Here is a 23,435-nt window from a genome sequence, read left to right on the forward strand (position 1 = left end):
GATGGAGACGGCAAACGTAGCTCTGGAGTTGATGACCTCGCTCGCAATGAACCACCATCCCAGGTGCTTGCTTTAACTCCGCGGTGTCATATGTGGTTGCATGTTCCATATGGTGTCTAGCTTGTATTCGAAAGGCCGAAGTCGGTAAGATAAGGAAAGATATTTTTTTACATGAACCACCATCCCGTGAGCACCAGAAGACAAATAGCTAGTCAGGGCACTGGCCGAGCCAGTGACAAGCCCAGCAAAGATAGGCATCACCTGGAAGCCAACTAAAAAGCTGCGATGGTGGCGAAGCAGCCCGCCTCCCACTAGGCTCTCAGGTCCTAGATGATCATGCTCACCACTCCAGCCGGATGTCTAGCTTGTATTGCTTCCAATTTGGTTAAATTGCATCTGCTTAGCTTACACATTATACCTTTGAATATGACATGCCTTTCTGTTTTTGGTACATACTAGTACATCTGTGTATTAACCATGTTCTTACATCAAACTAATGTTCTTGTGTATCCCTCATCAATCACTTATGACGAGGCAGGCAGGCAAGGGGACTACTCCTCATTTAAAGAATGCAGCGTCAGCCTCTTGACATGATTCTCAAGAAACAGAAATGCTACATGAAGATAGTGAACGTAGCTCTGTATATGATTACAACATTTCCCCTACACTAGCATCGCAGGTGCTTGCTCTAACTTGGCAGCGTGATATGTGGTTGCATATGGTGTCTAGATTGTAATTCTTCCAATCTGGTTAAACTGCATGTGCTAGTCTGCTTAGCTTATACATTATACCTGTTAATGTGACATGCCTTCCTGTATTTAGTACATAGTACATCTGTCTATTAAGCATGTCCTTACATAAAACTATTGTTTTTTTGTATCCCGCATCAATCAACATGACGAGACACCTTTAGTATATGCAGTGCGATATTAGTTGCATCTTTCATATGATTTATAGCATGCGCTGCTTCTAATTTTTTGAAATTCCATTTATGATGGGACGCTTTTAACTTGGCAGAGTCATATTGGTTGCATCTTTCATGTGGTGTCTAGCTTGCATTGCTTCTTATTTGCTAGAATGGTTTCTGCTTAGTTTACACAAACAGTTGGGAACATGCCATGCTGTCCTGTTTTTCGTACATATTCGATCCTGGTATCATGTGTTTGCCTTACATCAAAGTAGTGATTGTCAGTATCATGCATGAATGAGTTCTGAAGAGACAATTTTATTGCTTTTTCTTGTCGGTTTTACTTGACAATTCAAAATCAATAAAGCGGAAGGAAGTTAGCAAGGTAGCGGATAAAGGCGCTCCTTCCGAACGGAGGGCCTCTACAGTTTCTACTCCTCCACACCCCCAAGATGATTTCCAAGACAACACATGCATAGACACTCAACAAAGCTGTGTTTATGATGAGCACGTCTCCCCTAGTGCAGCATCACCGGTGCTCCCTCTAACTTGGCACTGTTATATGTGGTTGCATGTTATGTGTGATGTCTAGCTTGTATTGATTCTAATTTTGTTGAATTCCATCTGCTTACTTTACACATTATACTTCAGTAAGACACGTGTTCCTGTTTCTAGAACATACAATATCTGTCTATCACACCATGTTCTTACATCATATTACTACTGTTGTGTAACCTGCAACAATCACTTATCATAAGACACGTTTGACTTCGGAGTGTGATATAGGTTACATCTCACATTCTTTTCTAGCTTGTACTACTAATTTGTTGAAATGGCACTTATGATGAGACAGTTTTAACTTGGTAGAGTGATATTCGTTGCATCTTTCATATGGTGTCTAGCTTTCATTGCTTCTAATTTGTTGAAATGCCTTCTCCTTAGTTTACACATCATAAGCTGTGAATATGCAATGCTGCGAATATGCAATGGCACTAATGACGAGAGACCTCTAACATGGTTGTGTGATGTTGTTTGCATCTTGCATATGATTTATTTCTTGTACTGCTTCACATTTGTTTAAACGCCATTTATGATGAGACACTGTTAACTTGGCAGAGCGATATTTGTAGCATCTTTCATATGGTTTCTACCTTCCATTGCATTGCTTCTAATTTGGTGAAATGTCTTCTTCTTAGTTTACACATCATAGTTCTGGTTATTTCTTCTGTCCTATTTTTCATACATATTACATCCTCCTATCATGTGGTTGTCTAACATCAAAGTTCAGTTCGTCTGCATCACGCATCAATTTGTTCTGAAGAACTAAATTGTTATTCGTTTTTCTTGTCGGCTTGACTTAACATGGCACAGAGAAAGAGGAAGAAACACAGAATGGTAGGGAATGAGAAGCGGATGAATCCTGCAGATTTTGCTGGTACTGATGGTACAATAGAAGGTCAAAGTCCAGCAGAAAATTCTACAAACACGGCATCCCATGCTACACGAGTTGCAAAAAAAGACAAACAGAAACAAATAGTTGCCACCAAACAAGCAGAGACAGCCCTAGTTCTTGCAACACCTACCACAGTACTACCAGCTGCACGACGTACTCGTGCGTCAACTGAGCTAGCAGCACGTTCCCAAGCTCCCTTGCCACCTGACACTACTTCCCAAGCACTCTTGACACAAGACGAGTTGGCAATATCAGATGAACCTTGTGAGCTTCAACAACAAGAAGGTAGTTGCTGGAGTCAAGTTACAGTTGCATGCTTCTTTATATGTAGTCTCACAGTTTGATGTACACTAACACTTCCTATGTTTGTTGTTGGACTAGCACCTAGGCGCAAGAGGAAACAAACATCAGGGATAATGCTTGATAGGTTAACTAAATCTAGAGGAGGAAGAATGGAGATCCGTTTTGAGGCAGGTTTAAAACGGCCACGTGATGCTACAGAGTCAGCCAAGTTAGTATCAGAGGCAGCGGTTGCTGTTAGGTGTCATGTACGTATCCTCCCAACATGGATTCAGTACAGGAATGACAAAGACGAAACCTAGTTCAACACCTTCCTCGACCATTTATCTGTAAGTATGGTTATGTATGGAAACTAGTAATATCATCTTGCTCTGTCCAATACTTTCTAGGTTGTTGATAATGAGACTCCCATAATTTTCAACAGATGAGGTTCAAGTTGGATAGCCAAGATGATGCAACCAGACAAGCTTGCACCCATGTTTTCAAGTCTGCTCTGCGACAGTATCGGTATAACTTGAGGAAAACTCACTTTGAAGGCAAGGCTAACAGTGAACTTGCCCAAACATCTCCAGTGGAAAATATATCTGATGAAGACTGGAGAGGCCTCGTTAAACACTGGTCCGATCCGAAGTATCAGGTACATTATATATATGTCATCAGATCACATGTTGAAGTCCTGTTTACGCATGTGCCATACAAATCTATCTTCTTGTAGGTGAACTGTTCAAAGAACAAGGCCAATCGTACGAAAGTGAAATTCCAACAGACGACAGGATCTCGTTGCTACATTGCACACTGCGAGGCTCTTGTAATTAGCTGCTATTTCACTCTTTTTGCTATACCATATTATCAGATCTATATTGACTTGTTCCAAATGCAGAGGAAAGCCCGCAAGGACCAAAAAGTACCTGAACCAAATGCTGTGGAAATCTTCAAGGACTATCACACCAGCAAGAAGAAGGGCATGACTACACCAGTCAAAGCCGCTGTTGTAAGTCCTTAATCCTCATGCCTTTTAACTACTACTTACTCTGACTTGTGCCTTGAACTGCATGGTTTGCAGCCAATGTCTATTACTCTTTTCAATTTTATACACAATTGTCTTAGCGTATCATTGCACCTTACAAGGTTTAAAAGAGAGGAGTGATGTTCCTTTGATCTTGACCCGTAATCTAGTTCCGTGCTGGACTTGCCCACACAACGTTACAATTGCCTGTTTGTCTGTTCTCAGTTGTTTTGTGATATGAATGACGTCATACTATGCTTACCGTATTATAAACTTCGTCTCTTCATCCTTAGCCCTCAATACAATGTGAAGAAATAGACAATACATTAGCGATGGTACATGGTCATATGTTTGGAACCTGATTTTATTATGTACTTTGCAATAAAATACAACTAATATTTTACATGGGTTCACCAGAATAAGTTCTGTATATAGACCAAAGCGATTTTGTTTGGTTTTGCTGCCTCCTTAATATCTTCTATTCTGGTACTACTAATGTAAAACCTCAACTTTTCAACGAGCTATGGAAAAAATGGTGGAACCGCCACCTGAAGGTGGCGAGCAACTATAACCGCAATGTCAGCTCTTGCTCCAGTGGGTCAGTAGCTGTCCACTAACAGTGCCAAAAGCACGTTCCTGCGTAATACTGGGTTTGTTGTTAAGGAAATATCGTCCAAACTGCCTCATGATCAATATATGCAAGCTCAAAGCAATGTTGTATCTGCGCTCCAGACACAAGTCCATTCCCTAACAGAGACCCTTTGTGAAACAAGGAGAAACATTGCTCAATGTCGTCAAGATATGCATGGTTTTGAATCCAGACTATTAGACATTTGCTATGTTGTTCAGGAGCCTAGGGGAAATGAAGGCGAGGGTTATGGTGCTCCATATACAACATGAAAACATAACAGTCAGGTCAAATGAACTGAGCTTCTGAACTTCTGGTGGTGCATTTATCTGCTAGACTGTTAAGTTTTATGCCAACCTTCCTTTTGTTATATAGTTGTAATTTGTTTTGGTGCGATACAAAATGTATTCTTAACATGCAGCCACCGCCTGAAGAAAACAGCAAGCCATTTTTGTATAGTGTAGGGTTTTCCCTATATTTGCACTGGTGGCGATCTTTGATGCCGAGTGGATGTAATCTGTGCAATCGCCTTAATAGCCTAGCGTTAGTTTCGGCCTTATTTATTTCCTAGTCTTCTTTTTCCTTGGTTTGCTAGTGGCTGCAACTACATGGGCCATATACGGGCCGTAGGATCCATGGGTCTCCTACGGGCCATCGATAAATGGGCCTGTAATCGGTGGGCCTCGGGCCGTTGGATAAATGTGTCTACATGGGCCATAATCAGGCGTAATTGGTATCGGCCCAGCACGGTAATGGGCCGTAGGACAGCAAAGGCTTAATTCTATCACAGGCATAACGGGTCGTTAATGGGCCAGAATATAGGACGGGCTGGAAACGGGGCAACGGGTTAACATGCCAAAAACGGGGCGACTCTTGCCATGGGCCGATTTTGGCCCGTTAGGGTAACAGGCCAGTAATGGGCCGACTCTTGCCATGGGCCGAATTTGGCCCATTAGTGTAACAGGCCAGTAACGGGCCGACTCTTGCCATGGGCCGAATTTGGCCCATTAGGGGAACATGCCGGTAACGGGCCGAAAGTAATCGAGGGCCGAAAAGGAGCCCAAGAACGTATGGGCCGTCAATAGGCCGAAAGCTAACACGGGCTGGAAACGGCCCATGTAAATCACGGGCCATTAACGGGTATAAAGAAAATTACTGTTCATTATGGGCTAGACTCACCGTGGGCCTGTAATGGGCCGAAAGATACGAAGGCCTCATATGGGCCGAAAGACGTCGTGGGCTGGTATTATATTCGACGGCCCACATGACGTTGTTGGGCCGATTTCCTTTAGGGCCTAACGGGCCGTAAAATGGGCTATTTGCGAAGAAACCGTTAACAGGCTTTTCATGGGCCAGCCCGTTAACTTTTGACCAAGTCAAACGGGCCGGCTTTGTAAGCTAAATGGGCCACTGTTGGGTCGTGCCATGTGTCGACATATCGTAGGCGCCTATCTGACCCACTGACGAGCTGACACGTGTTTTGTCCGGCCAATAAGAATTTTACACGTGGAAATTTCCCATTGGTCGGGGCTGTTAACGGGTTATCGGATCCAAAACCCGACCCGATAGCTTAACGGCGTTCCGTTACGGTGGATGCCACGTGTCGGTCACCCTTGACGAAAGCACTTCTGTGACGCGCGATTTATCGTCATGGAAGTGGACACTTCCGTGATGATAATTTTGGTAATGTCATGGAACACTTCTACGACAGCACAGGTATGACTATCTTGATTCTGTCATAAATTTCTCATGGATGTACATGCATGAAAAAATAGCAACCTACTGTGACAAACACGTATCATCATGGAAGTGTATTTTTTTGTAGTGCAATGGTATAAAACGCATGAAGAAGCTCCATGTTGATGGATCTTTGGACTCACTTGAGACATGCGAACCATGCCTGTTGGTATATATGCATGAAGAAACTCCATACAGATGGATCGTTTGGGCTCACTTGATTTTGAATCACTTGAGACATGCAAATCATACCAGATGGGCAAGATGATTGAAAGGCCTCGTTTTCAGTAAGATGGAACAAGAAAGCAACTTGTTGGAAGTAATACATCTTCATGTGTGCAGTCCAATGAGTGCTGAGGCATGTAGTGGATATCGTTATGTTCTTACTTCACATATGATTTGAGTAGATGCTAAGTATATTTACTTGATGAATCACGAGTCTGAAACGTTTGAAAAGTTCAAGCAATTTCAAAGTGAAGTTAAGAACCATCATAACAAGAAGATCAAATTCCTACGATCTGATCGATGGAGAATTTCTGAGTTATGAGTTTGGCAATCACTTAACACATTGTGAAATTGTTTCACAGTTGACACCACCTGGAACACCACAGCGTAATGGCGTGTCCGGATGTCGTAATCGAACCTTATGAGATATGGTGCGATCTATGATGTCTCTTACCGATCTACCGCTATCATTCTGAGGTTATGCGTTAGAGAAAGCTGCAATCACTTTAGATAGGGCACCATCTAAGTCCGTTGAGACGACGTCGTATGAACATTGGTTTGGCAAGAAACCAAAGTTGTCGTTTCTTAATATTTGGTGCTGCGATGCTTAAGGCTTCAGCCAAAAAAGCTCGAACCCAAAGCGGACAAATACATCTTCATAGGATACCCAAAGGTAATAGTTGGGTATACCTTCTATCTTAGATCTGAGGGCAAAGTGTTTGTCGCTAAAAACGGGTCCTTTCTCGAGAAGGAGTTTCTCTCAAAAGAATTGAGTGGGAGGAAGATAGAACTTGATGAGGTTGTCGAACCTTTACTTCAACCAGAGAGTGATGCAACACAGAAAGATGTTTTCTGTGGCGCCTACATCTGTTGAAGAGGATGTTAATGATAGTGATCATGAAGCTTCGGATCAAGTTGCTATCGAACCTCATAGGTCAGCAAGGACATGTACTACTCCTGAGTGGTATGATAATCCTGTTTTAGATATCATGTTGTTAGAAAACAATGAACCTACGAGCTATGGAGAAGCGATGGTGGGCCCGTGTTCCGACAAATGGTCAGAAGCCATGAAATCCGAGATAGGATCCATGTATCAGAACAAAGTATGGACTTTGGTGGACTTGCCCGATGATCGGCAAGCCATTGAGAATAAATGGATCTTTAAGAAGAAGATGAACGCGGATGGTAATGTCACCGTCTATGAAGCTTGTCTTGTAGCAAAGAGTTTTTCACAAGTTCAAGGAGTTGACTACGATGAGATTTTCTCACCCATAGCGATGCTTAAGTCCGTCGGAATCATGTTAGCATTAGCTGTATTTTTCGATTATGAAATCTGACAAATGGATGTCAAAAAAAGTTTTCTTACCAGTTTTCGTAAGGAAGAGTTGTATGTGATACAATCTAAGTTTTTATCGATCCTAAGGATGCTAAAAGGTATGCTGGCTCCAGCGATCCTTCTATGGACTAGAGCAAGCATCTCGGAGTCGGAATATATGATTTGGTGGAGTGATCAAAGCTTTTAGGTTTATACAATGTTTGCTAGAAACTTGTATTTACAAGAAAGTGAGTGGGAGCACTACAACATTTCTGATATGTATATGTGGATGACATATTGTTGATCCGAAATGATGTAGAATTTCTGGAAAGCATAAACGGTTGTTTGAAGAGTGATTTTCAAAGGAAGACCTGGATAAAGCTGCTTGCATATTGGGCATCAAGATCTATAGAGATAGATCAAGACGCCTGATGATACTTTCAAATGACACACACCTTGACATGATTTTGAAGGAGTTCAAAATAGATCAGTCAAAGAAGGGATTCTTACCTGAGTTGTAAGGTGTGAAGTTGAGTAAGACTCAAAGCTTGATCACGGCAGAAGAAAGAGGAAGGACGAAGGTCGTCCCCTATGCTTTTTTCATAGGCTCTATACGGTATGCCATGCTGAGTACCGCACCTGATTTGTGCCTTGCCACATGTCTGGCAAGAGGGTACAAAGGTGATCCAGGAGTGGATAACTGGACAGTGGTCAAAATTATCCTTAGAGGAATAAGGAAATATTTCTCGGTTATGGAGGTGATAAAGAGTTCGACGTTAAGAGTTACGTCAATGCAAGCTTTAACACCTATCCGGATGGCTATGAGTAGAAAAACCAGATATGTATAATGGAGCAACCATTTGGAATAGCTCCAAGTGGAACGTGGTAGCAGCATCTACGATATGACATAAAGTTTTGCGAAATACATGCGGATCTGTTTGTTGCAGACCCGTTGACTATAACATCTCTCACAAGCATAAGATGATCAAACCCAGAACTCAATGAGTGTTAATCACATGGTAAGGTGAACTATATTATTGACTCTAGTAAACTCTTTGGGTGTTAGTCACATGGCGATGTGACCTTGAGTGTTAATCACATAGCGATGTGAACTGGATTATTGACTAGTGCAAGTGGGAGACTGTTGGAAATATGCCCTTGAGGCAATAATAAATTAGTTATTATTATTATATTTCCTTGTTCATGATAATCATTTATTATCCATGCTAGAATTGTATTGATAGGAAACTCAGATACATGTGTGGATACATAGACAACACCATGTCCCTAGTAAGCCTCTAGTTGACTAGCTCGTTGATCAATAGATGGTTACGGTTTTCTGCCCATGGACATTGGATGTCGTTGATAATGGGATCACATCATTAGGAGAATGATGTGATGGACAAGACCCAATCCTAAGCCTAGCACAAGATCGTGTAGTTCGTATGCTAAAGCTTTTCTAATGTCAAGTATCATTTCCTTAGACCATGAGATTGTGCAACTCCCGGATACCGTAGGAATGCTTTGGGTGTACCAAATGTCACAACATAACTGGGTGGCTATAAAGGTGCACTACAGGTATCTCCGAAAGTGTCTGTTGGGTTGGCACGAATCAAGACTGGGATTTGTCATTCCGTGTGACGGAGAGGTATCTCTGGGCCCACTCGGTAGGACATCATCATAATGTGCACAATGTGATCAAGGAGTTGATCACGGGATGATGTGTTATGGAACGAGTAAAGAGACTTGCCGGTAACGAGATTGAACAAGGTATCGGGATACCGACGATCGAATCTCGGGCAAGTAATATACCGGTAGACAAAGGTAATTGTATATGGGATTGATTGAATCCTTGACATCGTGGTTCATCTGATGAGATCATCGTGGAGCATGTGGGAGCCAACATGGGTATACAGATCCCGCTGTTGGTTATTGACCAGAGAGTTGTCTCGGCCATGTTTGCATGACTCCCGAGCCCGTAGGGTCTACACACTTAAGGTTCGATGACGCTAGGGTTATAGGGAAAGTATGTACGCGGTTACCGAATGTTGTTCGGAGTCCCGGATGAGATCCTGGACGTCACGAGGAGTTCCGGAATGGTCCGGAGGTAAAGATTGATATATAGGAAGTGAGGATTTGGCCACCGGAAGTGTTCCGAGCATCACGGGTAATGTACCGGGACCACCGGAAGGGTCCGAGGGTCCACCGGGAGGGGCCACCAGCCCCAGAGGCTTGCGTGGGCCAATAGTGGGAAGGGACCAGCCCCTAGGTGGGCTGGGGTGCCCCCCACCAAGGCCCAAGCTGCCTCAAGAGAAGAGGGGGGCAAACCCTAGGGCAGATGGGCCCTAAGGCCCACCCCAGGTGCGCCTCCCCCTCTCCCCCTTTGGCCGCCACCCTAGATGGGATCTGGGGCTGCCGCACCCCTTGGGGTGGGAACCCTAGAGGGGGCGCAGCCCCCCCCCTATATATAGTTGAGGTCTAGGGGCTGCGCAACAGATGAGTTATTCTCTCCTAGGCGTAGCCATACCTCTCTCCCTCCTCGTCTCTCGTAGTGCTTGGCGAAGCCCTGCTTGAGTCCCGCACTCCTCCACCACCACCACGCCGTCGTGCTGCTGTAGGACGGAGTCTTCCCCAACCTCTCCTTCTCCCCTTGCTGGATCAAGGCGTGGGAGACGTCACCGGGCTGCACGCGTGTTGAACGCAGAGGCGCCGTTGTTCGGGCTTAGATCGGAATCAACCGCGATCTGAATCGCTACAAGTACGACTCGTTCATCCGCGTTCTTGTAATGCTTCCGCATCGCGATCTACAAGGGTATGTAGATGCACTCCCCTCTCCCTCGTTGCTAGATAACTCCATAGATTGATCTTGGTGATGCGTAGAAAATTTTAAATTTCTGCTACGTTCCCCAACAGTGGCATCATGAGCTAGGTCTATGCGTAGTTTCTATGCACGAGTAGAACACAAGTTGTTGTGGGCGTCGATTTTGTCAATTTACTTGCCGTTACTGGTCTTATCTTGATTCGATGGCATCGTGGGATGAAGCGGCCCGGACCGACCTTACACGTACTCTTACGTGAGACAGGTTCCACCGACTGACATGCACTAGTTGCATAAGGTGGCTAGCGGGTGTCTGTCTCTCCCACTTTAGTCGGATCGGATTCGATGAAAAGGGTCCTTATGAAGGGTAAATAGAAATTGGCATATCACGTTGTGGTTTTGGCGTTGGTAAGAAACGTTCTTGCTAAGAAACCTATAGCAGCCACATAAAATTTTCAACAACAATTAGATGACGTCTAACTTGTTTTTGCAGCATATGCTGTGTGATGTGATATGGCCAAAAGGATGTGATGAATGATATATGTGATGTATGAGATTGATCATGTTCTTGTAATAGGAATCACGACTTGCATGTCGATGAGTATGACAACCGGCAGGAGCCATAGGAGTTGTCTTAATTTATTTATGACCTGCGTGTCAACATAAACGTCATGTAATTACTTTACTTTATTGCTAACCGGTAGTCGTAGTAGTAGAAGTAATAGTTGGCGAGACAACTTGACGAAGACACGATGATGGAGATCATGATGATGGAGATCATGGTGTCATGCCGGTGACGATGATGATCATGGCGCCCCAAAGATGAAGATCAAAAGGAGCAAAATGATATTGGCCATATCATGTCACTTTTTGATTGCATGTGATGTTTATCATGTTTTTACATCTTATTCGCTTAAGAACGAGGTAGCTTAAATAAGATGATCCCTCACAATAATTTCAAGAATTGTGTTTTCTCTAACTGTGCACCGTTGCTAAGGTCCATTGTTCTGAAGCACCATGTGATGATCGGGTGTGATAGGTTCTAACGTTCGCATACAACGGGTGTAAGCCAGATTTACACACGCAACACACTTAGGTTGACTTGACGAGCCTAGCATGTACAGACATGGCCTCGGAACACGGAAGACCGAAAGGTCGAACATGAGTCGTATAGAAGATACGATCAACATGAAGATGTTCATCGATGATGACTAGTCCGTCTCACGTGATGATCGGACACGGCCTAGTTGACTTAGATCATGTATCACTTAGATGACTAGAGGGATGTCTATCTGAATGGGAGTTCATTATATAATTTGATTAGATGAACTTATTTATCATGAACAATAGTCTAAGTTGTCTTTGCAAAAAGGGTTGTAGATCAATAGCTCGCGCTGTAGCTCCCTGTTTCAATACGTTCCTAGAGAAAGATTAAGTTAAAAGATATTGTAAGCAATGATGCGGACTAGGTCCGTTGCCTGAGGAATGTCCTCATTGCTACACAGAAGGCTTATGTCTTCGATGCACCACTCGGTGTGCCAGCCCCTCCAGCGTCGTCTGTGGATGGTATGAACATCTGATAGATATGTCCTGATGACTACTTGATAGTTAAGTGCACCATACTTTACGGCTTAGAATCGGGATTCCAATGACGTTTTGAACGCCATAGAACATATGAGATGTTACAAGAGCTGCAATTGGGATTTCAGGCTCATGCCCGTGTTGAAAGGTATGAGACCTCTGACAAGTTATTTGCCTACAAGATGGAGGAGAATAGCTCAGCTAGTGAGCATGTGCTCAGAATGTCTGGGTGCTACAATCACTTGAATCAAGTGGGAGTTAAACTTCCAGATAAGATAGTGGTTGATAGAGTTCTCTAGTCACTATCACTAAGCTACTAGATCTTCGTGATGAACTATGACATGCAAGGGATGGAGATGATCCCGGAGCTGTTCGTGGTGCTTAAGACCGCAAAAAGGTAGAAATCAAGAAGGAGCATCAAGTGTTGATGGTTTAACAAGACCACTGGTTTCAAGAAGGGCAAGGGCTAGAAGGGAAACTTCATGAATGGCAAACCAGTTGCCGCTCCAGTGAAGGAACCCAAGGTTGAACCCAAACCCGAGACTAAGTGCTTCTATTGTAAGGGGAACGGTCACTGGTAGCGGAACTACCCCAAATGCATGGTAGATAAGAAGGCTGGCAACTTCAACAAAGTATATACGTGTTATTAATGTGTACCTTACTAGTACTCTTGGTAGCACCTGGGTATTGGATACCAGTTCAGTTGCTATTATTGGTGACTTGAAGCAAAAGCTACGGACTAAACGGAGACTGGCTAAGGGCGAGGTGACGATGTGTGTTGGAAGTGTTTCCAAAGTTGATGAGATCACCATCACACGCTCCATCTGCCTTCGGATTAGTATTGAACCTAGATAAATGTTATCAGGTGTCTACGTTGAGCATGAATATGATTAGATCATGTTCATTGCAATACGGTTATTCATTTAAGTTAGAGAATAATGGTTATTCTGTTTACATGAATAATATCTTTCATGGTCATGCACCCTATGTGAATGGTTCATTGAATCTCGGTCGTGGTGATACACATGTTCACGCCAAAAGATGTAGAGTTAATAATGATAGTACCACTTTCTTGTGGCGCTGCCGCTTAGGTCATATTGGCGTAAGATGCATGAAGAAACTCCATGTCGATGGATGTTTGGAGTCACTTGATTTTGAATCGCTTGACACATGCGAGCCATGCCTCATGGGCAGGATGACTAAGACCCCGTTTTCAGGTACAATGAAACGGGCAAGTGACTTGTCGGAAATCGTACATACTGATGTGTGATGCAATAAGAATTGAGGCATGCGGTGGACATCGCTATTTTCTCATCTTCACTGACGATTTGAGTAGATATGGGTATATTTACTTAATGAAGCACAAGTCTGAAACGTTTGAAAAGTTCAAGCAATTTCAGAGTGAAGTTAAGAACCATCATAACAAGAAGATCAAATTCCTACGATCTGATCGATGGAGAATTTCTGAGTTATGAGTTTGGCAATAACTTAACACATTGTGAAATTGTTTCACAGTTGACACCACCTGGAACACCACAGCGTAATGGCGTGTCCGGACGGCGTAATCGAACCTTATGAGATATGGTGCGATCTATGATGTCTCTTACCGATCTACCGCTATCATTTTGAGGTTATGCATTAGAGAAAGCTGCAACCACTTTAGATAGGGCACCATCTAAGTCCGTTGAGACGACGTTGTATGAACATTGGTTTGGCAAGAAACCAAAGTTGTCGTTTCTTAATATTTGGTGCTGCGATGCTTAAGGCTTCAGCCGAAAAATCTCGAACCCAAAGTGGACAAATACATCTTCATAGGATACCCAAAGGTAATAGTTGGGTATACCTTCTATGTCAGATCTGAGGGCAAAGTGTTTGTCGCTAAAAATGGGTCCTTTCTCGAGAAGGAGTTTCTCTCAAAAGAATTGAGTGGGAGGAAGATAGAACTTGATGAGGTTGTCGAACCTTTACTTCAACCAGAGAGTGATGCAACACAGAAAGATGTTTTCTCTGGCGCCTACGTCTGTTGAAGAGGAAGTTAATGATAGTGATCATGAAGCTTCGGATCAAGTTGCTATCGAACCTCGTAGGTCGACAAGGACATGTACTACTCATGAGTGGTATGGTAATCCTGTTTTAGATATCATGTTGTTTGACAACAATGAACCTACGAGCTATGGAGAAGCGATGGTGGGCCCGTGTTCCGACAAATGGTCAGAAGCCATGAAATCCGAGATAGGATCCATGTATCAGAACAAAGTATGGACTTTGGTGGACTTGCCCGATGATCGGCAAGCCATTGAGAATAAATGGATCTTTAAGAAGAAGACGAACGCGGACGGTAATGTCACCGTCTATGAAGCTCGACTTGTGGCAAAGAGTTTTTCACAAGTTCAAGGAGTTTACTACGATGAGATTTTCTCACCCGTAGCGATGCTTAAGTCCGTCGGAATCATGTTAGCATTAGCTGTATTTTTCGATTATGAAATCTGACAGATGGATGTCAAAACAAGTTTTCTTACCAGTTTTCGTAAGAAAGAGTTGTATGTGATACAATCTATGTTTTTGTCGATCCTAAGGATGCTAAAAGGTATGCTGGCTCCAGCGATCCTTCTATGGACTAGAGCAAGCATCTCGGAGTCGGAATATATGCTTTGATGGAGTGATTAAAGCTTTTAGGTTTATACAATGTTTGCTAGAAACTTGTATTTATAAGAAAGTGAGTGGGAGCACTACAACATTTATGATAAGTATATGTGGATGACATATTGTTGATCCGAAATGATGTAGAATTTCTGGAAAGCATAAACGGTTGTTTGAAGAGTGATTTTCAATGGAAGACCTGGATAAAGCTGCTTGCATATTGGGCATCAAGATCTATAGAGATAGATCAAGACGCCTGATGATACTTTCAAAAAACGCACACCTTGACATGATTTTGAAGGAGTTCAAAATAGATAAGTCAAAGAAGGGATTCTTACCTGAGTTGTAAGGTGTGAAGTTGATTAATACTCAAAGCTTGATCACGGCAGAAGAAAGAGGAAGGACGAAGGTCATCCCCTATGCTTTTGTCATAGGCTCTATACGGTATGCCATGCTGAGTACTGCACCTGATTTGTGCCTTGCCACATGTCTGGCAAGAGGGTACAAAGGTGATCCAGGAGTGGATAACTGGACAGTGGTCAAAATTATCCTTAGAGGAATAAGGAAATATTTCTCGGTTATGGAGGTGATCAAGAGTTCGACGTTAAGAGTTACGTCGATGCAAGCTTTAACACCTATCCGGATGACTATGAGTAGAAAAACCGGATATGTATAATGGAGCAACCATTTGGAATAGCTCCAAGTGGAACGTGGTAGCAGCATCTACGATATGACATAAAGTTTTGCGAAGTACATGCGGATCTGATTGTTGCAGACCCATTGACTATAACATCTCTCACAAGCAAAACATGATCAAATCCAGAACTCATTGAGTGTTAATCACATGGTAATGTGAACTAGATTATTGACTCTAGTAAACTCTTTGGGTGTTAGTCGCATGGCAACCTTGAGTGTTAATCACATAGCGATGTGAACTGGATTATTGACTCTAGTGCAAGTGGGAGACTGTTGGAAATATGCCCTAGAGGCAATAATAAATTAGTTATTATTATTATATTTCCTTGTTCATGATAATCGTTTATTATCCATGCTAGAATTGTATTGATAGGAAACTCGGATACCTGTGTGGATACATAGACAACACCATGTTCCTAGTAAGCCTCTAGTTGACTAGCTCGTTGATCAATAGATGGTTACGGTTTCCTGACCATGGACATTGGATGTCGTTGATAACGGGATCACATCATTAGGAGAATGATGTGATGGACAAGACCCAATCCTAAGCCTAACACAAGATCGTGTAGTTTGTATGCTAAAGCTTTTCTAATGTCAAGTATCATTTCCTTAGACCATGAGATTGTGCAACTCCCGGATACCGTAGGAATGCTTTGGGTGTACCAAACGTCACAACGTAACTGGGTGGCTATAAAGGTGCACCGCGGGTATCTCCGAAAGTGTCTGTTGGGTTGGCACGAATCGAGACTGGGATTTGTCACTCCGTGTGACGGAGAGGTATCTCTAGGTCCACTTGGTAGGCCATCATCATAATGTGCACAATGTGACCAAGGAGTTGATCACGGGATGATGTGTTACAGAACGAGTAAAGCGACTTGCCGGTAACGAGATTGAATGAGGTATCGGGATACCGGCGATCGAATCTCGGGCAAGTATCGTACCGATAGAAAAAGGGAATTGAATACGGGATTGATTGAATCCTCAACATTGTGGTTCATCCGATGAGATCATCATGGAACATGTGGGAGCCAACATGGGTATCCAGATCCCACTGTTGGTTATTGGTCGGAGAGCTGTCTCGGTCATGTCTGCATGGTTCTCGAACCCGTAGGGTCTACACACTTAAGGTTCGGTGATGCTAGGGTTGTGGAGATATTAGTATGCGGTAACCCGAAAGTTGTTCGGAGTCCCGGATGAGATCCCGGACGTCACAAGGAGTTCCGGAATGGTCCGGAGGTAAAGATTTATAAATAGGAAGTCCAGTTTCGGCCACCGGGAAGGTTTCGGGGGTCATCGGTATTGTACCGGGACCACCGGAAGGGTCCCGGCGGTCCACCAGGTGGGGCCACATATCCCGGAGGGCCCCATGGGCTGAAGAGGCGTGGGAACCAGCCCCTGGTGGGCTGGTGCACCCCCTCTTGGGCCTCCCATACGCCTAGGGTTGGAAACCCTAAGGGGTGGGGGCGCCTCCACTTGGCTTGGAGGCCAAGCCACCCCTAGGGCTGCCGCCCCCCTCCCTATATGGGATCTACAAGGGGTTGGCGCCCCCCTAGGCCCCTATATATAGTGGAGGGGAGGGAGGGCAGCCGCACCTGAAGCCCTGGCGCCTCCCTCCCTCCCGTGACACCTCTTCCTCCCCGCTTGCACTTGGCGAAGCCCTGCCGGGATCCCGCTACTTCCACCATCACGTCGTCGTGCTGCTGGATCTCCATCAACATCTCCTTCCCTTGATGGATCAAGAAGGAGGAGACGTCTCTCCCAACCGTACGTGTGTTGAACGTGGAGGTGCCGTCCGTTCGGCGCTAGGATCATCGGTGATATGGATCACGATGAGTACGACTCCATCAACCCCGTTCACTTGAACGCTTCCGCTTAGCGATCTACAAGGGTATGTAGATGCACTCTCCTTCCCCTCGTTGCTAGATGACTCCATAGATTGATCTTGGTGATGCGTAGAAAATTTTAAATTTCTGCTATGTTCCCCTAGAATGGCATCTTGAGCTAGGTCTATGCGTAGTTTCTATGCACGAGTAAAACACAAAGTAGTTGTGGGCGTTGATTTTGCCAATTTACTTGCCGTTACTAGTCTTATCTTGATTCGGCGGCATCGTGGGATGAAGCGGCCCGGTCCAACCTTACACGTACGCTTACGTGAGACAGGTTCCACCGACTGACATGCACTAGTTGCATAAGGTGGCTAGCGGGTGTCTTTCTCTCCCACTTTAGTCGGATCGGATTCGATGAAAAGGGTCCTTATGAAGGGTAAATAGAAATTGGCATATCACGTTGTGGTTTTGGCGTAGGTAAGAAACGTTCTTGTTAAGAAACCTACAGCAGCCACGTAAAAAATTTGCAACAACAATTAGAGGACATCTAACTTGTTTTTGCAGCATGTGCCGTGTGATGTGATATGGCCAAAAGGATGTGATGAATGATGAATGATATATGTGATGTATGAGATTGATCATGTTCTTGTAATACGAATCACGACTTGCATGTCGATGAGTATGACAACCGGCAGGAGCCATAGGAGTTGTCTTAATTTATTTATGACCTGCGTGTCAACATAAACGTCATGTAATTACTTTACTTTATTGCTAAACCATTAGCCATAGTAGTAGAAGTAATAGATGAAGAGACAACTTCATGAAGACACGATGATGGAGATCATGGTATCATGACGGTGACGATGATGATCATGGCGCCCCGAAGATGGAGATCAAAAGGAGCAAAATGATATTGGCCATATCATGTCACTATTTGATTGCATGTGATGTTTATCATGTTTTACATCTTATTTTCTTAGAACGACGGTAGCTTAAATAAGATGATCCCTCGCAATAATTTCAAGAAAGTGTTCCCCCTAACCGTGCACCGTTGCGAAGGTTCGTTGTTTCGAAGCACCACGTGATGATTGGGTGTGATAGATTCTAACGTTCGAATACAACGGGTGTAAGCCAGATTTACACACGCAATACACTTAGGTTGACTTGACGAGCCTAGCATGTACAGACATGGCCTCGGAACACGGAAGACTGAAAGGTTGAACATGAGTTGTATAGAAGATATGATCAACATGAAGATGTTCACCGATGATGACTAGTCCGTCTCACGTGATGATAGGACACGGCCTAGTTGACTCGGATCATGTATCACTTAGATGACTAGAGGGATGTCTATCTGAGTGGGAGTTCATTAAATTATCAGATGAACTTAATTATCATGAACATAGTGAAAAGGACTTTGCAAATTATGTCGTAGCTTACGCTTTAGTTCTATTCTTTTAGATATGTTCCTAGAGAAAATTTAGTTGAAAGTTGATAGTAGCAATTATGCGGACTGGGTCCGTAAACTGAGGATTGTCCTCATTGCTGCGCAGAAGGATTATGTCCTTAATGCACCGCTCAGTGAGCTGAACCTCGAGCGTCGGTTGTGGATGTTGCGAACATCTGACATACACGTTTTGATGACTACATGATAGTTCAGTGCGTAATGCTAAATGGTTTAGAATTGAGGCACCAAAGACGTTTTTGAAACATCACAGAACAAATGAGGTGTCCCAAGGACTGAAATTGGGATTTCAGGCTAGTGCCCATGTCAAGAGGTATGGGACCTCTGACAAGTTTCTTAAGCCTGCAAACTATGGAGAAAAGCTCAATCGTTGAGCATGTGCTCAGATTGTATGAGTACTACAATCGCTTGAATCGAGTGGGAGTTAATCTCCCAGATGAGACAGTGATGGTTCTCCAAAGTCACTGCCACCAAGCTACTAGAGCTTCGTGATGAACTATAACATATCATGGATAGATATGATGATCCTTGAGCTATTCGCGACACCGCTAAAGTAGAAATCAAATAGGATCATCAATTGTTGATGGTTAGTAAAACCACTAGTTTCAAGAAGGGCAAGGGCAAGAAAGGGATACTTCATGAAACGACAAATTAGTTGCTGCTCTAGTGAAGAAACCCAAAGTTGAACCCAAGCCCGAGACAAAGTGCTTCTGTAATAAGGGGAACGGTCACTGAAGCAGAACCACCCTAGATACTTGGTAGATGAGAAGGCTGGCAAGGTTGACAGAAGTATGTATTGGACATACATTATATTAAATGTGTACTTTTCTAGTACTCCTAGTAGCAGCAGGGTATTAGATACCGGTTCGGTTGCTAAGTGTTAGTAACTCGAAATAAAAGGCTACAGAATAAACAGAGACTAGCCAAAGGTGAGACGATGATATGTGTTGGAAGTGTTTCCAAGGTTGATGTGATCAAGCATCGCACGCTCCGTCTACCATCGGGATTGGTGTTAAACCTAAATAACTGTTATTTGGTGTTTGCGTTGAGCACATACATGATTGGATTATGTTTATCGCAATACGGTTATTCATTTAAGGAGAATAATGGTTACTCTGTTTATTTGAATGATACCTTCAATGGTCTTGCACCTAAAATGAATGGTTTATTGAATCCCGATCGTAGTGATACACATGTTCATGCCAAAAGATATAAGATAGGAATGATAGTACCACATACTTGTGGCACTGCAATTTGAGTCATAATGGTATAAAACGCATGAAGAAGCTCCATGTTGATGGATCTTTGGACTCACTTGATTTTGAATCACTTGAGACATGCGAACCATGCCTATTGGTATATAGGCATGAAGAAACTCCATACGGATGGATCGTTTGGGCTCACTTGATTTTGAATCACTTGAGACATGCAAATCATACCACATGGGCAAGATGACTGAAAGGCCTCGTTTTCAGTAAGATGGAACAAGAAAGCAACTTGTTGGAAGTAATACATCTTGATGTGTGCAATCTAATGAGTGCTGAGGCATGTAGTGGATATCGTTATGTTCTTACTTCACAGATGATTTGAGTAGATGCTAAGTATATTTACTTGATGAATCACGAGTCTGAATTATTGAAAGGTTCAAGTAATTTCAGGGTGATGTTGAAAGATCGTCGTGACAAGAGGATAAAATATCTATGATATGATCATAGAGATGAATATCTGAATTACGAGTTTGGCACACAGTTAAGACATTTTGGAAATTGTTTCACAACTAATACCGCCTGGAACACCATAGTGTGATGGTGTGTCTGAACATCATAACTGCACCCTATTGGATATGGTGCATACCATGATGTGTCTTATCGAATCACCACTATAGTTTATGGGTTAGGCATTAGAGACAACCACATTCACTTTAAATAGGGCACCACGCAATTCCGTTTGAGTCGACACCGCATGAACTATGGTTCAGAGAAACCTAAGCTGTCGTTTCTTAAAAGGTTTGGGGCTGCGACGCTTATGTGAAAAAGTTTCAGGCTGATAAGCTCGAACCCAAAGCGGATAAATGCATCTTCATAGGACACCCAAAACAGTTGGGTATACCTCCTGTCTCAGATCCGAAAGCAATAGGGATTGTTTCTTGAATCGAGTCCTTTCTCGAGGAAAAGTTTCTCTCGAAAGAATTGAGTGGGAGGATGGTGGAGACTTGATGAGGTTATTGAACCATCACTTCAACTGGTGTATAGCAGGGCACAGGGAGTTGTTCCTGTGGCACCTACACCAATTGAAGTGGAAGCTTATGATAGTGATCATCAAACTTCGGATCAAGTCACTACCAAACCTCGTAGGACGACAAGGATGCGTACTACTTCAGAGTGGTACGTAATCCTGTCTTGGAAGTCATGTTGCTAGACAACAATGAACCTACAAGCTATGGAGAAGCGATGGTGGGCCCGGATTCCGAAAAATGGCTCGAGGCCATAAAATCCGAGAGAGGATCCATGTATGAAAACAAAGTGTAGACTTTGGAAGAACTACTTGATGGTCGTAAGGCTGTTGGGTACATATGGATTTTAAAATGAAGACGGACAATGATGGTAAGTGTCACCATTAAGAAAGCTCGACTTGTCGTTAAGATGTTTTCCGACAAGTTCAAGGAGTTGACTACGATGAGACTTTCTCACTCGTAGCGATGCTAAGAGTCTGTTGGAATTATGTTAGCAGTTACTGCATTATTTATGAAATCTTGCAGATAGGATGTCAAAATATTGTTTCCTCGACGATTTTCTTGAGGAAAGGTTGTATGTGATACAACCAGAAGGTTTTGTCAATCCTGAAAGATGCTAACAAGTATGCAAAGCTCCAGCAATCCTTTTAAGGACTGGAGTAAGCATCTCGGAATTGGAAAGTATGCTTTGATGAGATGATCAAAGATTTTAGGTTTATACAAAGTTTATGAGAAACTTGTATTTCCAAAGAAGTGAGTGGGAGCACTATAGAATTTTTGATGAGTATATGTTGTTAACATATTGTTGATCAGAAATGATGTAGAATTTCTGGAAAGCATGCAGGGTTATTTGAAAAGTGTTTTTCAATGCAAAACCTGGATTAAGCTACTTGAACATTGAGCATCAAGATCTATAAGGATAGATCAAAATCTCTTAATAGTACTTTCAAACGAACACGTACCATGACAAGATTTTGAAGGAGTTCAAAATAGATCGGCAAAGAAGGAGTTCTTGGCTGTGTTATAAGGTATGAGTATTGTGTAAGACTCAAGACCTGACCACGGCAGAATAGAGAGAAAGGACGAAGGTCGTCCCCTATTCTTTAGACGTAGGCTCTAAAGTATGCTATGTTGTGTACCGCACCTGAAGTGTGCCAAGCCATGAGTCAGTCAAGGGGTACAAGTGTGATCTAGGAAAGGATCACAGGACAACGGTCAAGGTTATCCTTAGTAACTAGTGGACTAAGGAATTTTCTCGATTATGGAGGTGGTAAAAGAGTTCATCGTAAAGGGTTACGCCGATGCAATCTTTGACACTAATCTGGATGATTCTGAGTAGTAAACCGGAATCGTATAGTAGAACAGTTATTTGGAATAACTCCAAGTAGAGCGTGGTAGCTGCATTTACAAGATGACATAGAGATTTGTAAAGCACACACGGATCTGAAAGGTTCAGACCTGTTGACTATAACATCTCTCACAAGCATAACATGATCAAACCCAGAACTCATTGAGTGTTAATCACATGGTAATGTGAACTAGATTATTGACTCTAGTAAACTCTTTGGGTGTTAGTCAGATGGGGATGTGACCTTGAGTGTTAATCACATAGCGATGTGAACTGGATTATTGACTCTAGTGCAAGTGCGAGACTGTTGGAAATATGCCCTAGAGGCAATAATAAATTAGTTATTATTATATTTCCTTGTTCATGATAATTTTTTATTATCCATGCTAGAATTGTATTGATAGGAAACTCAGATACATGTGTGGATACATAGACAACACCATGTCCCTAGTAAGCCTCTAGTTGACTAGCTCGTTGATCAATAGATGGTTACGGTTTCCTGACCATGGACATTGGATGTCGTTGATAACGGGATCACATCATTAGGAGAATGATGTGATGGACAAGACCCAATCCTAAGCCTAGCACAAGATCGTGTAGTTCGTATGCTAAAGCTTTTCTAATGTCAAGTATCATTTCCTTAGACCATGAGATTGTGCAACTCCCGGATACCATAGGAATGCTTTGGGTGTACCAAACGTCATGACGTAACTGGGTGGCTATAAAGGTGCACTGCGGGTATCTCCGAAAGTGTCTGTTGGGTTGGCACTAATCGAGACTGGGATTTGTCACTCCGTGTGACGGAGAGGTATCTCTGGGCCCACTCGGTAGGACATCATCATAATGTGCACAATGTGACCAAGGAGTTGATCACGGGATGATGTGTTACGGAACGAGTAAAGAGACTTGCCGGTAACGAGATTGAATGAGGTATCGGGATACCGATGATCGAATCTCGGGCAAGTATCGTACCAATAGACAAAGGGAATTGAATACGGGATTGATTGAATCCTCAACATCGTGGTTCATCCAATGAGATCATCGTGGAACATGTGGGAGCCAACATGGGTATCCAGATCCCGCTGTTGGTTATTGGCCGGAGAGCTGTCTCGGTCATGTCTGCATGGTTCCCGAACCCGTAGGGTCTACACACTTAAGGTTCGGTGATGCTAGGGTTGTAGAGATATTAGTATGCGGTAACCCGAAAGTTGTTCGGAGTCCCGGATGAGATCCCGGATGTCACAAGGAGTTCCGGAA

The sequence above is a fragment of the Triticum urartu genome, chromosome 7A (genome assembly GCF_056163025.1).
Source record: "Triticum urartu cultivar PI428250 chromosome 7A, HENAU_Tu73, whole genome shotgun sequence".
NCBI classification, from domain to species: domain Eukaryota; kingdom Viridiplantae; phylum Streptophyta; class Magnoliopsida; order Poales; family Poaceae; genus Triticum; species Triticum urartu.